Source organism: Quercus robur, chromosome 8, assembly GCF_932294415.1.
Source record: "Quercus robur chromosome 8, dhQueRobu3.1, whole genome shotgun sequence".
NCBI lineage: Eukaryota > Viridiplantae > Streptophyta > Magnoliopsida > Fagales > Fagaceae > Quercus > Quercus robur.
In genome coordinates, this window is record NC_065541.1 from 26,924,204 (window position 1) to 26,946,548 (window position 22,345).

The following is a 22,345-nucleotide window of genomic DNA, read 5'->3' on the forward strand; positions in this document are numbered from 1 at the left end:
AAATTTTTTTTCTTCTCTATTTTTCGGCCTGTCCTGAATCGTTTCGTCTTGAAATGAAGCCGGGATGATGTTTTTTAATTTTTAAAATTTTTTTGCGTTTATTTTTCAATTTTCTATCTCGGGTCGGGTTCGAATTGATAGGAAGGAAAATTTTTTTCTTCCCCATTTTTCGGCTTGTCTTGACCTGTTTCGTCTTGAAATGAAGCCTGGATGATGTTTTTTAATTTTTAGAATTTTTTGCATTTATTTTTGAATCTTCTATCTCGGGTCGGGTTCGAACGGATAGGAAGGAAATTTTTTTTCATCTCTATTTTTTTGCCTGTCCTGACCCGTTTAGTCTCGAAATGTAGATGATGTTTTTTAATTTTTAGTATTTTTTTAAATTTATTTTTGAATTTTTTAACTCGGGTCGGGTTTGAACGGATAGGAAGGAAATTTTTTTTCCTCTCTGTTTTTCGGCCTGTCCATACCTGTTTACTCTTGAAATTAAGCCTGGATGATGTTTTTTAATTTTTAGAATTTTTTTGCATTTATTTTTCAATTTTCTATCTCGGGTCGGGTTCGAACTGATAGAAAGGAAAATTTTTTTCTTCCCCATTTTTCGGCTTGTCCTGACCCGTTTCGTCTTGAAATGAAGCCTGGATGATGTTTTTTAATTTTTAGAATTGTTTTGCATTTATTTTTGAATTTTCTATCTCGGGTCGGGTTCGAACGGATAGGAAGGAAATTTTTTTTCATCTCTATTTTTCGGCCTGTCCTGACCCGTTTAGTCTTGAAATGTAGATGATGTTTTTTAATTTTTAGTATTTTTTTAAATTTATTTTTGAATTTTCTAACTATGGTCGGGTTTGAACGGATAGGAAGGAAATTTTTTTTCCTCTCTGTTTGTCGGCCTGTCCATACCTGTTTACTCTTGAAATTAAGCCTGGATGATGTTTTTTAATTTTTAGAATTTTTTTGCATTTATATTTGAATTTTCTAACTCAGGTCGGGTTCGAACGGATAGGAAGGAAATTTTTTTTCTTCTCTATTTTTCGGCCTGTCCTGAACCGTTTCGTCTTCAAATGAAGCCAGGATGATGTTTTTTAATTTTTAGAATTTTTTTGCATTTATTTTTGAATTTTCTATCTCGGGTTGGGTTCGAACGGATGGGAAGGAAATTTTTTTTCTTCTCTATTTCTCGGCCTGTCCATACCCGTTTCTTCTTGAAATGAAGCGTGGATGATGTTTTTTAATTTTTAGAATTTTTTGAAATTTATTTTTGAATTTTCTAACTCGGGTCGGGTTTGAACGGATAGGAAGGAAATTTTTTTTCTTCTCTATTTTTCGGCCTGTCCTGAACCATTTCGTCTTGAAATGAAGCCAGGATAATGTTTTTTAATTTTTAAAATTTTTTTGCATTTATTTTTCAATTTTCTATCTCGGGTCGGGTTCGAACTGATAGGAAGGAAAATTTTTTTCTTCCCCATTTTTCGGCTTGTCCTGACCTGTTTCGTCTTGAAATGAAGCCTGGATGATGTTTTTTAATTTTTAGAATTTTTTTGCATTTATTTTTTAATTTTCTATCTCGGGTCGGGTTCGAACGGATAGGAAGGAAATTTTTTTTCTTCTCTATTTTTAGGCCTGTCCTGAACCCTTTCGTCTTGAAATGAAGCCAGGATGATATTTTTTAATTTTTAGAATTTTTTTGCATTTATTTTTGAATTTTCTATCTCGGGTCGGGTTCGAACGGATAGGAAGGAAATTTTTTTTCATCTCTATTTTTTTGCCTGTCCTGACCCGTTTAGTCTCGAAATGTAGATGATGTTTTTTAATTTTTAGTATTTTTTTAAATTTATTTTTGAATTTTCTAACTCGGGTCGGGTTTGAACGGATAGGAAGGAAATTTTTTTTCTTCTCTATTTTTCGGCCTGTCCTGAATCGTTTCGTCTTGAAATGAAGCCGGGATGATGTTTTTTAATTTTTAAAATTTTTTTGCATTTATTTTTCAATTTTCTATCTCGGGTCGGGTTCGAACTGATAGGAAGGAAAATTTTTTTCTTCCCCATTTTTCGGCTTGTCTTGACCTGTTTCGTCTTGAAATGAAGCCTGGATGATGTTTTTTAATTTTTAGAATTTTTTTGCATTTATTTTTGAATTTTCTGTCTCGGGTCGGGTTCGAACGGATAGGAAGGAAATTTTTTTTCATCTCTATTTTTTTGCCTGTCCTGACCCGTTTAGTCTCGAAATGTAGATGATGTTTTTTAATTTTTAGTATTTTTTTAAATTTATTTTTGAATTTTCTAACTCGGGTCGGGTTTGAACGGATAGGAAGGAAATTTTTTTTCCTCTCTGTTTTTCGGCCTGTCCATACCTGTTTACTCTTGAAATTAAGCCTGGATGATGTTTTTTAATTTTTAGAATTTTTTTGCATTTATTTTTCAATTTTCTATCTCGGGTCGGGTTCGAACTGATAGGAAGGAAAATTTTTTTCTTCCCCATTTTTCGGCTTGTCCTGACCCGTTTCGTCTTGCAATGAAGCCTGGATGATGTTTTTTAATTTTTAGAATTGTTTTGCATTTATTTTTGAATTTTCTATCTCGGGTCGGGTTCGAACGGATAGGAAGGAAATTTTTTTTCATCTCTATTTTTCGGCCTGTCCTGACCCGTGTAGTCTTGAAATGTAGATGATGTTTTTTAATTTTTAGTATTTTTTTAAATTTATTTTTGAATTTTCTAACTCGGGTCGGGTTTGAACGGATAGGAAGGAAATTTTTTTTCCTCTCTGTTTTTCGGCCTGTCCATACCTGTTTACTCTTGAAATTAAGCCTGGATGATGTTTTTTAATTTTTAGAATTTTTTTGCATTTATATTTGAATTTTCTAACTCGGGTCGGGTTCGAACGGATAGGAAGAAAATTTTTTTTCTTCTCTATTTTTCGGCCTGTCCTGAACCGTTTCGTCTTCAAATGAAGCCAGGATGATGTTTTTTAATTTTTAGAATTTTTTTGCATTTATTTTTGAATTTTCTATCTCGGGTTGGGTTCGAACGGATGGGAAGGAAATTTATTTTCTTCTCTATTTCTTGGCCCGTCCATACCCGTTTCTTCTTGAAATGAAGCGTGGATGATGTTTTTTAATTTTTAGAATTTTTTGAAATTTATTTTTGAATTTTCTAACTCGGGTCGGGTTTGAACGGATAGGAAGGAAATTTTTTTTCTTCTCTATTTTTCGGCCTGTCCTGAACCATTTCGTCTTGAAATGAAGCCAGGATAATGTTTTTTAATTTTTAAAATTTGTTTGCATTTATTTTTCAATTTTCTATCTCGGGTCGGGTTCGAACTAATAGGAAGGAAAATTTTTTTCTTCCCCATTTTTCGGCTTGTCCTGACCTGTTTCGTCTTGAAATGAAGCCTGGATGATGTTTTTTAATTTTTAGAATTTTTTTGCATTTATTTTTTAATTTTCTATCTCGGGTCGGGTTCGAACGGATAGGAAGGAAATTTTTTTTCTTCTCTATTTTTAGGCCTGTCCTGAACCCTTTCGTCTTGAAATGAAGCCAGGATGATGTTTTTTAATTTTTAGAATTTTTTTGCATTTATTTTTGAATTTTCTATCTCGGGTCGGGTTCGAACGGATAGGAAGGAAATTTTTTTTCTTTTCTATTTCTCGGCCTGTCCATACCCGTTTCTTCTTGAAATGAAGCCTGGATGATGTTTTTTAATTTTTAGAATTTTTTTGCATTTATTTTTGAATTTTCTAACTCGGGTCGGGTTCGAACGGATAGGAAGGAAATTTTTTTTCTTCTCTGTTTCTCGGCCTGTCCTGAACCGTTTCGTCTTTAAATGAAGCCAGGATGATGTTTTTTAATTTTTAGAATTTTTTTGCATTTATTTTTGAATTTTCTATCTCGGGTTGGGTTCGAACGGATGGGAAGGAAATTTTTTTTCTTCTCTATTTCTCGGCCTGTCCATACCCGTTTCTTCTTGAAATGAAGCGTGGATGATGTTTTTTAATTTTTAGAATTTTTTGAAATTTATTTTTGAATTTTCTAACTCGGGTCGGGTTTGAACGGATAGGAAGGAAATTTTTTTTCTTCTCTATTTTTCGGCCTGTCCTGAACCGTTTCGTCTTGAAATTAAGCCAGGATGATGTTTTTTAATTTTTAAAATTTTTTTGCATTTATTTTTCAATTTTCTATCTCGGGTCGGGTTCGAACTGATAGGAAGGAAAATTTTTTTTCTTCCCCATTTTTCGGCTTGTCCTGACCTGTTTCGTCTTGAAATGAAGCCTGGATGATGTTTTTTAATTTTTAGAATTTTTTTGCATTTATTTTTGAATTTTCTATCTCGGGTCGGGTTCGAACGGATAGGAAGGAAATTTTTTTTCATCTCTATTTTTTTGCCTGTCCTGACCCGTTTAGTCTCGAAATGTAGATGATGTTTTTCAATTTTTAGTATTTTTTTAAATTTATTTTTGAATTTTCTAACTCAGGTCGGGTTTGAACGGATAGGAAGGAAATTTTTTTTCCTCTCTGTTTTTCGGCCTGTCCATACCTGTTTACTCTTGAAATTAAGCCTGGATGATGTTTTTTAATTTTTCGAATTTTTTTGCATTTATTTTTGAATTTTCTATCTCGGGTCGGGTTCGAACGGATAGGAAGTAAATTTTTTTTCATCTCTATTTTTCGGCCTGTCCTGACCCGTTTAGTCTTGAAACGTAGATGATGTTTTTTAATTTTTAGTATTTTTTTAAATTTATTTTTGAATTTTCTAACTCGGGTCGGGTTTGAACGGATAGGAAGGAAATTTTTTTTCCTCTCTGTTTTTCGGCCTGACCATACCTGTTTACTCTTGAAATTGAGCCTGGATGATGTTTTTTAATTTTAAGAATTTTTTTGCATTTATTTTTGAATTTTCTATCTCGGGTTGGGTTCGAACGGATAGGAAGGGAATTTATTTTCATCTCTATTTTTCGGCCTGTCCTGACCCGTTTTGTCTTGAAATGTAGATGATGTTTTTTAATTTTTAGTATTTTTTTAAATTTATTTTTGAATTTTCTAACTCGGGTCGGGTTTGAACGGATAGGAAGGAAATTTTTTTTCCTCTCTGTTTTTCGGCCTGTCCATACCTGTTTACTCTTGAAATTAAGCCTGGATGTTGTTTTTTAATTTTTAGAATTTTTTTGCATTTATATTTGAATTTTCTAACTCGGGTCGGGTTCGAACGGATAGGAAGGAAATTTTTTTTCTTCTCTATTTTTCGGCCTGTCCTGAACCGTTTCCTCTTGAAATGAAGCCAGGATGATGTTTTTTAATTTTTAGAATTTTTTTGCATTTATTTTTGAATTTTCTATCTCAGGTTGGGTTCGAACGGATGGGAAGGAAATTTTTTTTTTTCTCTATTTCTCGGCCTTTCCATACCCGTTTCTTCTTGAAATGAAGCGTGGATGATGTTTTTTAATTTTTAGAATTTTTTGAAATTTATTTTTGAATTTTCTAACTCGGGTCGGGTTTGAACGGATAGGAAGGAAATTTTTTTTCTTCTCTATTTTTCGGCCTGTCCTGAACCGTTTCGTCTTGAAATGAATCCAGGATGATGTTTTTTAATTTTTAAAATTTTTTTGCATTTATTTTTCAATTTTCTATCTCGGGTCGGGTTCGAACTGATAGGAAGGAAAATTTTTTTCTTCCCCATTTTTCGGCTTGTCCTGACCTGTTTCGTCTTGAAATGAAGCCTGGATGATGTTTTTTAATTTTTTGAATTTTTTTTCATTTATTTTTGAATTTTCTATCTCGGGTCGAGTTCGAACGGATAGGAAGGAAATTTTTTTTCATCTCTATTTTTTTGCCTGTCCTGACCCGTTTAGTCTCGAAACGTAGATGATGTTTTTTAATTTTTAGTATTTTTTGAAATTTATTTTTGAATTTTCTAACTCGGGTCGGGTTTGAACGGATAGGAAGGAAATTTTTTTTCCTCTCTGTTTTTCGGCCTGTCCAAACCTGTTTACTCTTGAAATGAAGCCTGGATGATGTTTTTTAATTTTTAGAATTTTTTTGCATTTATTTTTCAATTTTCTATCTCGGGTCGGGTTCGAACTGATAGGAAGGAAAATTTTTTTCTTCCCCATTTTTCGGCTTGTCCTGACCCGTTTCGTCTTGAAATGAAGCCTGGATGATGTTTTTTAATTTTTAGAATTGTTTTGCATTTATTTTTGAATTTTCTATCTCGGGTCGGGTTCGAACGGATAGGAAGGAAATTTTTTTTCATCTCTATTTTTCGGCCTGTCCTGACCCGTTTAGTCTTGAAATGTAGATGATGTTTTTTAATTTTTAGTATTTTTTTAAATTTATTTTTGAATTTTCTAACTATGGTCGGGTTTGAACGGATAGGAAGGAAATTTTTTTTCCTCTCTGTTTGTCGGCCTGTCCATACCTGTTTACTCTTGAAATTAAGCCTGGATGATGTTTTTTAATTTTTAGAATTTTTTTGCATTTATATTTGAATTTTCTAACTCGGGTCGGGTTCGAACGGATAGGAAGGAAATTTTTTTCTTCTCTATTTTTCGGCCTGTCCTGAACCGTTTCGTCTTCAAATGAAGCCAGGATGATGTTTTTTAATTTTTAGAATTTTTTTGCATTTATTTTTGAATTTTCTATCTCGGGTTGGGTTCGAACGGATGGGAAGGAAATTTTTTTTCTTCTCTATTTCTCGGCCTGTCCATACCCGTTTCTTCTTGAAATGAAGCGTGGATGATGTTTTTTAATTTTTAGAATTTTTTGAAATTTATTTTTGAATTTTCTAACTCGGGTCGGGTTTGAACGGATAGGAAGAAAATTTTTTTTCTTCTCTATTTTTCGGCCTGTCCTGAACCATTTCGTCTTGAAATGAAGCCAGGATAATGTTTTTTAATTTTTAAAATTTTTTTGCATTTATTTTTCAATTTTCTATCTCGGGTCGGGTTCGAACTGATAGGAAGGAAAATTTTTTTCTTCCCCATTTTTCGGCTTGTCCTGACCTGTTTCGTCTTGAAAAGAAGCCTGGATGATGTTTTTTAATTTTTAGAATTTTTTTGCATTTATTTTTTAATTTTCTATCTCGGGTCGGGTTCGAACGGATAGGAAGGAAATTTTTTTTCTTCTCTATTTTTCGGCCTGTCCTGAACCGTTTCGTCTTGAAATGAAGCCAGGATGATGTTTTTTAATTTTTAAAATTTTTTTGCATTTATTTTTCAATTTTCTATCTCGGGTCGGGTTCGAACTGATAGGAAGGAAAAATTTTTTCTTCCCCATTTTTCGGCTTGTCTTGACCTGTTTCGTCTTGAAATGAAGCCTGGATGATGTTTTTTAATTTTTAGAATTTTTTTGCATTTATTTTTGAATTTTCTATCTCGGGTCGGGTTCGAACGGATAGGAAGGAAATTTTTTTTCATCTCTATTTTTTTGGCTGTCCTGACCCGTTTAGTCTCGAAATGCAGATGATGTTTTTTAACTTTTAGTATTTTTTTAAATTTATTTTTGAATTTTCTAACTCGGGTCGGGTTTGAACGGATAGGAAGGAAATTTTTTTTCCTCTCTGTTTTTCGGCCTGTCCATACCTGTTTACTCTTGAAATTAAGCCTGGATGATGTTTTTTAATTTTTAGAATTTTTTTGCATTTATTTTTCAATTTTCTATCTCGGGTTGGGTTCGAACTGATAGGAAGGAAAATTTTTTTCTTCCCCATTTTTCGGCTTGTCCTAACCCGTTTCGTCTTGAAATGATGCCTGGATGATGTTTTTTAATTTTTAGAATTGTTTTGCATTTATTTTTGAATTTTCTATCTCGGGTCGGGTTCGAACGGATAGGAAGGAAATTTTTTTTCATCTCAATTTTTCGGCCTGCCTGACCCGTTTAGTCTTGAAATGTAGATGATGTTTTTTAATTTTTAGTATTTTTTTAAATTTATTTTTGAATTTTCTAACTCGGGTCGGGTTTGAACGGATAGGAAGGAAATTTTTTTTCCTCTCTGTTTTTCGGCCTGTCCATACCTGTTTACTCTTGAAATTAAGCCTGGATGATGTTTTTTAATTTTTAGAATTTTTTTGCATTTATATTTGAATTTTCTAACTCGGGTCGGGTTCGAACGGATAGGAAGGAAATTTTTTTTCTTCTCTATTTTTCGGCCTGTCCTGAACCGTTTCGTCTTGAAATGAAGCCAGGATGATGTTTTTTAATTTTTAGAAATTTTTTGCATTTATTTTTGAATTTTCTATCTCGGGTTGGGTTCGAACGGATGGGAAGGAAATTTTTTTTCCTCTCTATTTCTCGGCCTGTCCATACCCGTTTCTTCTTGAAATGAAGCGTGGATGATGTTTTTAAATTTTTAGAATTTTTTGAAATTTATTTTTGAATTTTCTAACTCGGGTCGGGTTTGAACGGATAGGAAGGAAATTTTTTTTCTTCTCTATTTTTCGGCCTGTCCTGAACCATTTCGTCTTGAAATGAAGCCAGGATAATGTTTTTTAATTTTTAAAATTTTTTTGCATTTATTTTTCAATTTTCTATCTCGGGTCGGGTTCGAACTGATAGGAAGGAAAATTTTTTTCTTCCCCATTTTTCGGCTTGTCCTGACCTGTTTCGTCTTGAAATGAAGCCTGGATGATGTTTTTTAATTTTTAGAATTTTTTTGCATTTATTTTTTAATTTTCTATCTCGGGTCGGGTTCGAACGGATAGGAAGAAAATTTTTTTTCTTCTCTATTTTTAGGCCTGTCCTGAACCCTTTCGTCTTGAAATGAAGCCAGGATGATGTTTTTTAATTTTTAGAATTTTTTTGCATTTATTTTTGAATTTTCTATCTCGGGTCGGGTTCGAACGGATAGGAAGGAAATTTTTTTTCATCTCTATTTTTTTGCCTGTCCTGACCCGTTTAGTCTCGAAATGTAGATGATGTTTTTTAATTTTTAGTATTTTTTTAAATTTATTTTTTAATTTTCTAACTCGGGTCGGGTTTGAACGGATAGGAAGGAAATTTTTTTTCTTCTCTATTTTTCGGCCTGTCCTGAATCGTTTCGTCTTGAAATGAAGCCGGGATTATGTTTTTTAATTTTTAAAATTTTTTTGCATTTATTTTTCAATTTTCTATCTCGGGTCGGGTTCGAACTGATAAGAAGGAAAATTTTTTTCTTCCCCATTTTTCGGCTTGTCTTGACCTGTTTCGTCTTGAAATGAAGCCTGGATGATGTTTTTTAATTTTTAGAATTTTTTTGCATTTATTTTAGAATTTTCTGTCTCGGGTCGGGTTCGAACGGATAGGAAGGAAATTTTTTTTCATCTCTATTTTTTTGCCTGTCCTGACCCGTTTAGTCTCGAAATGTAGACGATGTTTTTTAATTTTTAGTATTTTTTTAAATTTATTTTTGAATTTTCTAACTCGGGTCGGGTTTGAACAGATAGGAAGGAAATTTTTTTTCCTCTCTATTTTTCGGCCTGTCCTGAACCATTTCGTCTTGAAATGAAGCCAGGATAATGTTTTTTAATTTTTAAAATTTTTTTGCATTTATTTTTCAATTTTCTATCTCGGGTCGGGTTCGAACTAATAGGAAGGAAAATTTTTTTCTTCCCCATTTTTCGGCTTGTCCTGACCTGTTTCGTCTTGAAATGAAGCCTGGATGATGTTTTTTAATTTTTAGAATTTATTTGCATTTATTTTTTAATTTTCTATCTCGGGTCGGGTTCGAACGGATAGGAAGGAAATTTTTTTTCTTCTCTATTTTTTGGCCTGTCCTGAACCCTTTCGTCTTGAAATGAAGCCAGGATGATGTTTTTTAATTTTTAGAATTTTTTTGCATTTATTTTTGAATTTTCTATCTCGGGTCGGGTTCGAACGGATAGGAAGGAAATTTTTTTTCTTTTCTATTTCTCGGCCTGTCCATACCCGTTTCTTCTTGAAATGAAGCCAGGATAATGTTTTTTAATTTTTAAAATTTGTTTGCATTTATTTTTCAATTTTCTATCTCGGGTCGGGTTCGAACTAATAGGAAGGAAAATTTTTTTCTTCCCCATTTTTCGGCTTGTCCTGACCTGTTTCGTCTTGAAATGAAGCCTGGATGATGTTTTTTAATTTTTAGAATTTATTTGCATTTATTTTTTAATTTTCTATCTCGGGTCGGGTTCGAACGGATAGGAAGGAAATTTTTTTTCTTCTCTATTTTTTGGCCTGTCCTGAACCCTTTCGTCTTGAAATGAAGCCAGGATGATGTTTTTTAATTTTTAGAATTTTTTTGCATTTATTTTTGAATTTTCTATCTCGGGTCGGGTTCGAACGGATAGGAAGGAAATTTTTTTTCTTCTCTATTTTTCGGCCTGTCCTGAACCATTTCGTCTTGAAATGAAGCCAGGATAATGTTTTTTAATTTTTAAAATTTGTTTGCATTTATTTTTCAATTTTCTATCTCGGGTCGGGTTCGAACTAATAGGAAGGAAAATTTTTTTCTTCCCCATTTTTCGGCTTGTCCTGACCTATTTCGTCTTGAAATGAAGCCTGGATGATGTTTTTTAATTTTTAGAATTTTTTTGCATTTATTTTTTAATTTTCTATCTCGGGTCGGGTTCGAACGGATAGGAAGGAAATTTTTTTTCTTCTCTATTTTTAGGCCTGTCCTGAACCCTTTCGTCTTGAAATGAAGCCAGGATGATGTTTTTTAATTTTTAGAATTTTTTTGCATTTATTTTTGAATTTTCTATCTCGGGTCGGGTTCGAACGGATAGGAAGGAAATTTTTTTTCTTTTCTATTTCTCGGCCTGTCCATACCCGTTTCTTCTTGAAATGAAGCCTGGATGATGTTTTTTAATTTTTAGAATTTTTTTGCATTTATTTTTGAATTTTCTAACTCGGGTCGGGTTCGAACGGATAGGAAGGAAATTTTTTTTCTTCTCTGTTTCTCGGCCTGTCCTGAACCGTTTCGTCTTTAAATGAAGCCAGGATGATGTTTTTTAATTTTTAGAATTTTTTTGCATTTATTTTTGAATTTTCTATCTCGGGTTGGGTTCGAACGGATGGGAAGGAAATTTTTTTTCTTCTCTATTTCTCGGCCTGTCCATACCCGTTTCTTCTTGAAATGAAGCGTGGATGATGTTTTTTAATTTTTAGAATTTTTTGAAATTTATTTTTGAATTTTCTAACTCGGGTCGGGTTTGAACGGATAGGAAGGAAATTTTTTTTCTTCTCTATTTTTCGGCCTGTCCTGAACCGTTTCGTCTTGAAATTAAGCCAGGATGATGTTTTTTAATTTTTAAAATTTTTTTGCATTTATTTTTCAATTTTCTATCTCGGGTCGGGTTCGAACTGATAGGAAGGAAAATTTTTTTTCTTCCCCATTTTTCGGCTTGTCCTGACCTGTTTCGTCTTGAAATGAAGCCTGGATGATGTTTTTTAATTTTTAGAATTTTTTTGCATTTATTTTTGAATTTTCTATCTCGGGTCGGGTTCGAACGGATAGGAAGGAAATTTTTTTTCATCTCTATTTTTTTGCCTGTCCTGACCCGTTTAGTCTCGAAATGTAGATGATGTTTTTCAATTTTTAGTATTTTTTTAAATTTATTTTTGAATTTTCTAACTCAGGTCGGGTTTGAACGAATAGGAAGGAAATTTTTTTTCCTCTCTGTTTTTCGGCCTGTCCATACCTGTTTACTCTTGAAATTAAGCCTGGATGATATTTTTTAATTTTTCGAATTTTTTTGCATTTATTTTTGAATTTTCTATCTCGGGTCGGGTTCGAACGGATAGGAAGTAAATTTTTTTTCATCTCTATTTTTCGGCCTGTCCTGACCCGTTTAGTCTTGAAACGTAGATGATGTTTTTTAATTTTTAGTATTTTTTTAAATTTATTTTTGAATTTTCTAACTCGGGTCGGGTTTGAACGGATAGGAAGGAAATTTTTTTTCCTCTCTGTTTTTCGGCCTGACCATACCTGTTTACTCTTGAAATTGAGCCTGGATGATGTTTTTTAATTTTAAGAATTTTTTTGCATTTATTTTTGAATTTTCTATCTCGGGTTGGGTTCGAACGGATAGGAAGGGAATTTATTTTCATCTCTATTTTTCGGCCTGTCCTGACCCGTTTTGTCTTGAAATGTAGATGATGTTTTTTAATTTTTAGTATTTTTTTAAATTTATTTTTGAATTTTCTAACTCGGGTCGGGTTTGAACGGATAGGAAGGAAATTTTTTTTCCTCTCTGTTTTTCGGCCTGTCCATACCTGTTTACTCTTGAAATTAAGCCTGGATGTTGTTTTTTAATTTTTAGAATTTTTTTGCATTTATATTTGAATTTTCTAACTCGGGTCGGGTTCGAACGGATAGGAAGGAAATTTTTTTTCTTCTCTATTTTTCGGCCTGTCCTGAACCGTTTCGTCTTGAAATGAAGCCAGGATGATGTTTTTTAATTTTTAGAATTTTTTTGCATTTATTTTTGAATTTTCTATCTCAGGTTGGGTTCGAACGGATGGGAAGGAAATTTTTTTTCTTCTCTATTTCTCGGCCTTTCCATACCCGTTTCTTCTTGAAATGAAGCGTGGATGATGTTTTTTAATTTTTAGAATTTTTTGAAATTTATTTTTGAATTTTCTAACTCGGGTCGGGTTTGAACGGATAGGAAGGAAATTTTTTTTCTTCTCTATTTTTCGGCCTGTCCTGAACCGTTTCGTCTTGAAATGAATCCAGGATGATGTTTTTTAATTTTTAAAATTTTTTTGCATTTATTTTTCAATTTTCTATCTCGGGTCGGGTTCGAACTGATAGGAAGGAAAATTTTTTTCTTCCCCATTTTTCGGCTTGTCCTGACCTGTTTCGTCTTGAAATGAAGCCTGGATGATGTTTTTTAATTTTTTGAATTTTTTTTCATTTATTTTTGAATTTTCTATCTCGGGTCGAGTTCGAACGGATAGGAAGGAAATTTTTTTTCATCTCTATTTTTTTGCCTGTCCTGACCCGTTTAGTCTCGAAACGTAGATGATGTTTTTTAATTTTTAGTATTTTTTGAAATTTATTTTTGAATTTTCTAACTCGGGTCGGGTTTGAACGGATAGGAAGGAAATTTTTTTTCCTCTCTGTTTTTCGGCCTGTCCAAACCTGTTTACTCTTGAAATGAAGCCTGGATGATGTTTTTTAATTTTTAGAATTTTTTTGCATTTATTTTTCAATTTTCTATCTCGGGTCGGGTTCGAACTGATAGGAAGGAAAATTTTTTTCTTCCCCATTTTTCGGCTTGTCCTGACCCGTTTCGTCTTGAAATGAAGCCTGGATGATGTTTTTTAATTTTTAGAATTGTTTTGCATTTATTTTTGAATTTTCTATCTCGGGTCGGGTTCGAACGGATAGGAAGGAAATTTTTTTTCATCTCTATTTTTCGGCCTGTCCTGACCCGTTTAGTCTTGAAATGTAGATGATGTTTTTTAATTTTTAGTATTTTTTTAAATTTATTTTTGAATTTTCTAACTATGGTCGGGTTTGAACGGATAGGAAGGAAATTTTTTTTCCTCTCTGTTTGTCGGCCTGTCCATACCTGTTTACTCTTGAAATTAAGCCTGGATGATGTTTTTTAATTTTTAGAATTTTTTTGCATTTATATTTGAATTTTCTAACTCGGGTCGGGTTCGAACGGATAGGAAGGAAATTTTTTTCTTCTCTATTTTTCGGCCTGTCCTGAACCGTTTCGTCTTCAAATGAAGCCAGGATGATGTTTTTTAATTTTTAGAATTTTTTTGCATTTATTTTTGAATTTTCTATCTCGGGTTGGGTTCGAACGGATGGGAAGGAAATTGTTTTTCTTCTCTATTTCTCGGCCTGTCCATACCCGTTTCTTCTTGAAATGAAGCGTGGATGATGTTTTTTAATTTTTAGAATTTTTTGAAATTTATTTTTGAATTTTCTAACTCGGGTCGGGTTTGAACGGATAGGAAGAAAATTTTTTTTCTTCTCTATTTTTCGGCCTGTCCTGAACCATTTCGTCTTGAAATGAAGCCAGGATAATGTTTTTTAATTTTTAAAATTTTTTTGCATTTATTTTTCAATTTTCTATCTCGGGTCGGGTTCGAACTGATAGGAAGGAAAATTTTTTTCTTCCCCATTTTTCGGCTTGTCCTGACCTGTTTCGTCTTGAAAAGAAGCCTGGATGATGTTTTTTAATTTTTAGAATTTTTTTGCATTTATTTTTTAATTTTCTATCTCGGGTCGGGTTCGAACGGATAGGAAGGAAATTTTTTTTCTTCTCTATTTTTAGGCCTGTCCTGAACCCTTTCGTCTTGAAATGAAGCCAGGATGATGTTTTTTAATTTTTAGAATTTTTTTGCATTTATTTTTGAATTTTCTATCTCGGGTCGGGTTCGAACGGATAGGAAGGAAATTTTTTTTCATCTCTATTTTTTTGCCTGTCCTGACCCGTTTAGTCTCGAAATGTAGATGATGTTTTTTAATTTTTAGTATTTTTTTAAATTTATTTTTGAATTTTCTAACTCGGGTCGGGTTTGAACGGATAGGAAGGAAATTTTTTTTCTTCTCTATTTTTCGGCCTGTCTTGAATCGTTTCGTCTTGAAATGAAGCCGGGATGATGTTTTTTAATTTTTAAAATTTTTTTGCATTTATTTTTCAATTTTCTATCTCGGGTCGGGTTCGAACTGATAGGAAGGAAAATTTTTTTCTTCCCCATTTTTCGGCTTGTCTTGACCTGTTTCGTCTTGAAATGAAGCCTGGATGATGTTTTTTAATTTTTAGAATTTTTTTGCATTTATTTTTGAATTTTCTGTCTCGGGTCGGGTTCGAACGGATAGGAAGGAAATTTTTTTTCATCTCTATTTTTTTGCCTGTCCTGACCCGTTTAGTCTCGAAATGTAGATGATGTTTTTTAATTTTTAGTATTTTTTTAAATTTATTTTTGAATTTTCTAACTCGGGTCGGGTTTGAACGGATAGGAAGGAAATTTTTTTTCCTCTCTGTTTTTCGGCCTGTCCATACCTGTTTACTCTTGAAATTAAGCCTGGATGATGTTTTTTAATTTTTAGAATTTTTTTGCATTTATTTTTCAATTTTCTATCTCGGGTCGGGTTCGAACTGATAGGAAGGAAAAATTTTTTCTTCCCCATTTTTCGGCTTGTCCTGACCCGTTTCGTCTTGCAATGAAGCCTGGATGATGTTTTTTAATTTTGAGAATTGTTTTGCATTTATTTTTGAATTTTCTATCTCGGGTCGGGTTCGAACGGATAGGAAGGAAATTTTTTTTCATCTCTATTTTTCGGCCTGTCCTGACCCGTGTAGTCTTGAAATGTAGATGATGTTTTTTAATTTTTAGTATTTTTTTAAATTTATTTTTGAATTTTCTAACTCGGGTCGGGTTTGAACGGATAGGAAGGAAATTTTTTTTCCTCTCTGTTTTTCGGCCTGTCCATACCTGTTTACTCTTGAAATTAAGCCTGGATGATGTTTTTTAATTTTTAGAATTTTTTTGCATTTATATTTGAATTTTCTAACTCGGGTCGGGTTCGAACGGATAGGAAGAAAATTTTTTTTCTTCTCTATTTTTCGGCCTGTCCTGAACCGTTTCGTCTTCAAATGAAGCCAGGATGATGTTTTTTAATTTTTAGAATTTTTTTGCATTTATTTTTGAATTTTCTATCTCGGGTTTGGTTCGAACGGATGGGAAGGAAATTTATTTTTTCTCTATTTCTTGGCCCGTCCATACCCGTTTCTTCTTGAAATGAAGCGTGGATGATGTTTTTTAATTTTTAGAATTTTTTGAAATTTATTTTTGAATTTTCTAACTCGGGTCGGGTTTGAACGGATAGGAAGGAAATTTTTTTTCTTCTCTATTTTTCGGCCTGTCCTGAACCATTTCGTCTTGAAATGAAGCCAGGATAATGTTTTTTAATTTTTAAAATTTTTTTGCATTTATTTTTCAATTTTCTATCTCGGGTCGGGTTCGAACTAATAGGAAGGAAAATTTTTTTCTTCCCCATTTTTCGGCTTGTCCTGACCTGTTTCGTCTTGAAATGAAGCCTGGATGATGTTTTTTAATTTTTAGAATTTTTTTGCATTTATTTTTTAATTTTCTATCTCGGGTCGGGTTCGAACGGATAGGAAGGAAATTTTTTTTCTTCTCTATTTTTAGGCCTGTCCTGAACCCTTTCGTCTTGAAATGAAGCCAGGATGATGTTTTTTAATTTTTAGAATTTTTTTGCATTTATTTTTGAATTTTCTATCTCGGGTCGGGTTCGAACGGATAGGAAGGAAATTTTTTTTCTTTTCTATTTCTCGGCCTGTCCATACCCGTTTCTTCTTGAAATGAAGCCTGGATGATGTTTTTTAATTTTTAGAATTTTTTTGCATTTATTTTTGAATTTTCTAACTCGGGTCGGGTTCGAACGGATAGGAAGGAAATTTTTTTTCTTCTCTGTTTCTCGGCCTGTCCTGAACCGTTTCGTCTTTAAATGAAGCCAGGATGATGTTTTTTAATTTTTAGAATTTTTTTGCATTTATTTTTGAATTTTCTATCTCGGGTTGGGTTCGAACGGATGGGAAGGAAATTTTTTTTCTTCTCTATTTCTCGGCCTGTCCATACCCGTTTCTTCTTGAAATGAAGCGTGGATGATGTTTTTTAATTTTTAGAATTTTTTGAAATTTATTTTTGAATTTTCTAACTCGGGTCGGGTTTGAACGGATAGGAAGGAAATTTTTTTTCTTCTCTATTTTTCGGCCTGTCCTGAACCGTTTCGTCTTGAAATGAAGCCAGGATGATGTTTTTTAATTTTTAAAATTTTTTTGCATTTATTTTTCAATTTTCTATCTCGGGTCGGGTTCGAACTGATAGGAAGGAAAATTTTTTTCTTCCCCATTTTTCGGCTTGTCCTGACCTGTTTCGTCTTGAAATGAAGCCTGGATGATGTTTTTTAATTTTTAGAATTTTTTTGCATTTATTTTTGAATTTTCTATCTCGGGTCGGGTTCGAACGGATAGGAAGGAAATTTTTTTTCATCTCTATTTTTTTGCCTGTCCTGACCCGTTTAGTCTGGAAATGTAGATGATGTTTTTCAATTTTTAGTATTTTTTTAAATTTATTTTTGAATTTTCTAACTCAGGTCGGGTTTGAACGGATAGGAAGGAAATTTTTTTTCCTCTCTGTTTTTCGGCCTGTCCATACCTGTTTACTCTTGAAATTAAGCCTGGATGATGTTTTTTAATTTTTCGAATTTTTTTGCATTTATTTTTGAATTTTCTATCTCGGGTCGGGTTCGAACGGATAGGAAGTAAATTTTTTTTCATCTCTATTTTTCGGCCTGTCCTGACCCGTTTAGTCTTGAAACGTAGATGATGTTTTTTAATTTTTAGTATTTTTTTAAATTTATTTTTGAATTTTCTAACTCGGGTCGGGTTTGAACGGATAGGAAGGAAATTTTTTTTCCTCTCTGTTTTTCGGCCTGACCATACCTGTTTACTCTTGAAATTGAGCCTGGATGATGTTTTTTAATTTTAAGAATTTTTTTGCATTTATTTTTGAATTTTCTATCTCGGGTTGGGTTCGAACGGATAGGAAGGGAATTTATTTTCATCTCTATTTTTCGGCCTGTCCTGACCCGTTTTGTCTTGAAATGTAGATGATGTTTTTTAATTTTTAGTATTTTTTTAAATTTATTTTTGAATTTTCTAACTCGGGTCGGGTTTGAACGGATAGGAAGGAAATTTTTTTTCCTCTCTGTTTTTCGGCCTGTCCATACCTGTTTACTCTTGAAATTAAGCCTGGATGTTGTTTTTTAATTTTTAGAATTTTTTTGCATTTATATTTGAATTTTCTAACTCGGGTCGGGTTCGAACGGATAGGAAGGAAATTTTTTTTCTTCTCTATTTTTCGGCCTGTCCTGAACCGTTTCGTCTTGAAATGAAGCCAGGATGATGTTTTTTAATTTTTAGAATTTTTTTGCATTTATTTTTGAATTTTCTATCTCAGGTTGGGTTCGAACGGATGGGAAGGAAATTTTTTTTCTTCTCTATTTCTCGGCCTTTCCATACCCGTTTCTTCTTGAAATGAAGCGTGGATGATGTTTTTTAATTTTTAGAATTTTTTGAAATTTATTTTTGAATTTTCTAACTCGGGTCGGGTTTGAACGGATAGGAAGGAAATTTTTTTTCTTCTCTATTTTTCGGCCTGTCCTGAACCGTTTCGTCTTGAAATGAATCCAGGATGATGTTTTTTAATTTTTAAAATTTTTTTGCATTTATTTTTCAATTTTCTATCTCGGGTCGGGTTCGAACTGATAGGAAGGAAAATTTTTTTCTTCCCCATTTTTCGGCTTGTCCTGACCTGTTTCGTCTTGAAATGAAGCCTGGATGATGTTTTTTAATTTTTTGAATTTTTTTTCATTTATTTTTGAATTTTCTATCTCGGGTCGAGTTCGAACGGATAGGAAGGAAATTTTTTTTCATCTCTATTTTTTTGCCTGTCCTGACCCGTTTAGTCTCGAAACGTAGATGATGTTTTTTAATTTTTAGTATTTTTTGAAATTTATTTTTGAATTTTCTAACTCGGGTCGGGTTTGAACGGATAGGAAGGAAATTTTTTTTCCTCTCTGTTTTTCGGCCTGTCCAAACCTGTTTACTCTTGAAATGAAGCCTGGATGATGTTTTTTAATTTTTAGAATTTTTTTGCATTTATTTTTTAATTTTCTATCTCGGGTCGGGTTCGAACGGATAGGAAGGAAATTTTTTTTCTTCTATATTTTTAGGCCTGTCCTGAACCCTTTCGTCTTGAAATGAAGCCAGGATGATGTTTTTTAATTTTTAGAATTTTTTTGCATTTATTTTTGAATTTTCTATCTCGGGTCGGGTTCGAACGCATAGGAAGGAAATTTTTTTTCATCTCTATTTTTTTGCCTGTCCTGACCCGTTTAGTCTCGAAATGTTGATGATGTTTTTTAATTTTTAGTATTTTTTTAAATTTATTTTTGAATTTTCTAACTCGGGTCGGGTTTGAACGGATAGGAAGGAAATTTTTTTTCTTCTCTATTTTTCGGCCTGTCCTGAATCGTTTCATCTTGAAATGAAGCCGGGATGATGTTTTTTAATTTTTAAAATTTTTTTGCATTTATTTTTCAATTTTCTATCTCGGGTCGGGTTCGAACTGATAGGAAGGAAAATTTTTTTCTTCCCCATTTTTCGGCTTGTCTTGACCTGTTTCGTCTTGAAATGAAGCCTGGATGATGTTTTTTAATTTTTAGAATTTTTTTGCATTTATTTTTGAATTTTCTATCTCGGGTCGGGTTCGAACGGATAGGAAGGAAATTTTTTTTCATCTCTATTTTTTTGCCTGTCCTGACCCGTTTAGTCTCGAAATGTAGATGATGTTTTTTAATTTTTAGTATTTTTTTAAATTTATTTTTGAATTTTCTAACTCGGGTCGGGTTTGAACGGATAGGAAGGAAATTTTTTTTCCTCCCTGTTTTTCGGCCTGTCCATACCTGTTTACTCTTGAAATTAAGCCTGGATGATGTTTTTTAATTTTTAGAATTTTTTTGCATTTATTTTTCAATTTTCTATCTCGGGTCTGGTTCGAACTAATAGGAAGAAAAAATTTTTTCTTCCCCATTTTTCGGCTTGTCCTGACCCGTTTCGTCTTGAAATGAAGCCTGGATGATGTTTTTTAATTTTTAGAATTGTTTTACATTTATTTTTGAATTTTCTATCTCGGTTCGGGTTCGAACGGATAGGAAGGAAATTTTTTTTCATCTCTATTTTTCGGCCTGTCCTGACCCGTTTAGTCTTGAAATGTAGATGATGTTTTTTAATTTTTAGTATTTTTTTAAATTTATTTTTGAATTTTCTAACTCTGGTCGGGTTTGAACGGATAGGAAGGAAATTTTTTTTCCTCTCTGTTTGTCGGCCTGTCCATACCTGTTTACTCTTGAAATTAAGCCTGTATGATGTTTTTTAATTTTTAGAATTTTTTTGCATTTATATTTGAATTTTCTAACTCGGGTCGGGTTCGAACGGATAGGAAGGAAATTTTTTTTCTTCTCTATTTTTCGGCCTGTCCTGAACCGTTTCGTCTTCAAATGAAGCCAGGATGATGTTTTTTAATTTTTAGAATTTTTTTGCATTTATTTTTGAATTTTCTATTTCGGGTTGGGTTCGGACGGATGGGAAGGAAATTTTTTTTCTTCTCTATTTCTCGGCCTGTTCATACCCGTTTCTTCTTGAAATGAAGCGTGGATGATGTTTTTTAATTTTTAGAATTTTTTGAAATTTATTTTTGAATTTTCTAACTCGGGTCGGGTTTGAACGGATAGGAAGGAAATTTTTTTTCTTCTCTATTTTTCGGCCTGTCCTGAACCATTTCGTCTTGAAATGAAGCCAGGATAATGTTTTTTAATTTTTAAAATTTTTTTGCCATTGTTTTTCAATTTTCTATCTCGGGTCGGGTTCGAACTGATAGGAAGGAAAATTTTTTTCTTCCCCATTTTTCGGCTTGTCCTGACCTGTTTCGTCTTGAAATGAAGCCTGGATGATGTTTTTTAATTTTTAGAATTTTTTTGCATTTATTTTTTAATTTTCTATCTCGGGTCGGGTTCGAACGGATAGGAAGGAAATTTTTTTTCTTCTCTATTTTTAGGCCTGTCCTGAACCCTTTCGTCTTGAAATGAAGCCAGGATGATGTTTTTTAATTTTTAGAATTTTTTTGCATTTATTTTTGAATTTTCTATCTCGGGTCGGGTTCGAACGGATAGGAAGGAAATTTTTTTTCTTTTCTATTTCTCGGCCTGTCCATACCCGTTTCTTCTTGAAACGAAGCCTGGATGATGTTTTTTAATTTTTAGAATTTTTTTGCATTTATTTTTGAATTTTCTAACTCGGGTCGGGTTCGAACAGATAGGAAGGAAATTTTTTTTCTTCTCTGTTTCTCGGCCTGTCCTGAACCGTTTCGTCTTGAAATGAAGCCAGGATGATGTTTTTTAATTTTTAGAATTTTTTTGCATTTATTTTTGAATTTTCTATCTCGGGTTGGGTTCGAACGGATGGGAAGGAAATTTTTTTTCTTCTCTATTTCTCGGCCTGTCCATACCCGTTTCTTCTTGAAATGAAGCGTGGATGATGTTTTTTAATTTTTAGAATTTTTTGAAATTTATTTTTGAATTTTCTAACTCGGGTCGGGTTTGAACGGATAGGAAGGAAATTTTTTTTCTTCTCTATTTTTCGGCCTGTCCTGAACCGTTTCGTCTTGAAATGAAGCCAGGATGATGTTTTTTAATTTTTAAAATTTTTTTGCATTTATTTTTCAATTTTCTATCTCGGGTCGGGTTCGAACTGATAGGAAGGAAAATTTTTTTCTTCCCCATTTTTCGGCTTGTCCTGACCTGTTTCGTCTTGAAATGAAGCCTGGATGATGTTTTTTAATTTTTAGAATTTTTTTGCATTTATTTTTGAATTTTCTATCTCGGGTCGGGTTCGAACGGATAGGAAGGAAATTTTTTTTCATCTCTATTTTTTTGCCTGTCCTGACCCGTTTAGTCTCGAAATGTAGATGATGTTTTTCAATTTTTAGTATTTTTTAAATTTATTTTTGAATTTTCTAACTCAGGTCGGGTTTGAACGGATAGGAAGGAAATTTTTTTTCCTCTCTGTTTTTCGGCCTGTCCATACCTGTTTACTCTTGAAATTAAGCCTGGATGATGTTTTTTAATTTTTAGAATTTTTTTGCATTTATTTTTGAATTTTCTATCTCGGGTCGGGTTCGAACGGATAGGAAGTAAATTTTTTTTCATCTCTATTTTTCGGCCTGTCCTGACCCGTTTAGTCTTGAAATGTAGATGATGTTTTTTAATTTTTAGTATTTTTTTAAATTTATTTTTGAATTTTCTAACTCGGGTCGGGTTTGAACGGATAGGAAGGAAATTTTTTTTCCTCTCTGTTTTTCGGCCTGACCATACCTGTTTACTCTTGAAATTGAGCCTGGATGATGTTTTTTTAATTTTTAGAATTTTTTTGCATTTATTTTTGAATTTTCTATCTCGGGTCGGGTTCGAACGGATAGGAAGGAAATTTTTTTTCATCTCTATTTTTCGGCCTATCCTGACCCGTTTTGTCTTGAAATGTAGATGATTTTTTTTAATTTTTAGTATTTTTTTAAATTTATTTTTGAATTTTCTAACTCGGGTCGGGTTTGAACGGATAGGAAGGAAATTTTTTTTCCTCTCTGTTTTTCGGCCTGTCCATACCTGTTTACTCTTGAAATTAAGCCTGGATGTTGTTTTTTAATTTTTAGAATTTTTTTGCATTTATATTTGAATTTTCTAACTCGGGTCGGGTTCGAACAGATAGGAAGGAAATTTTTTTTCTTCTCTATTTTT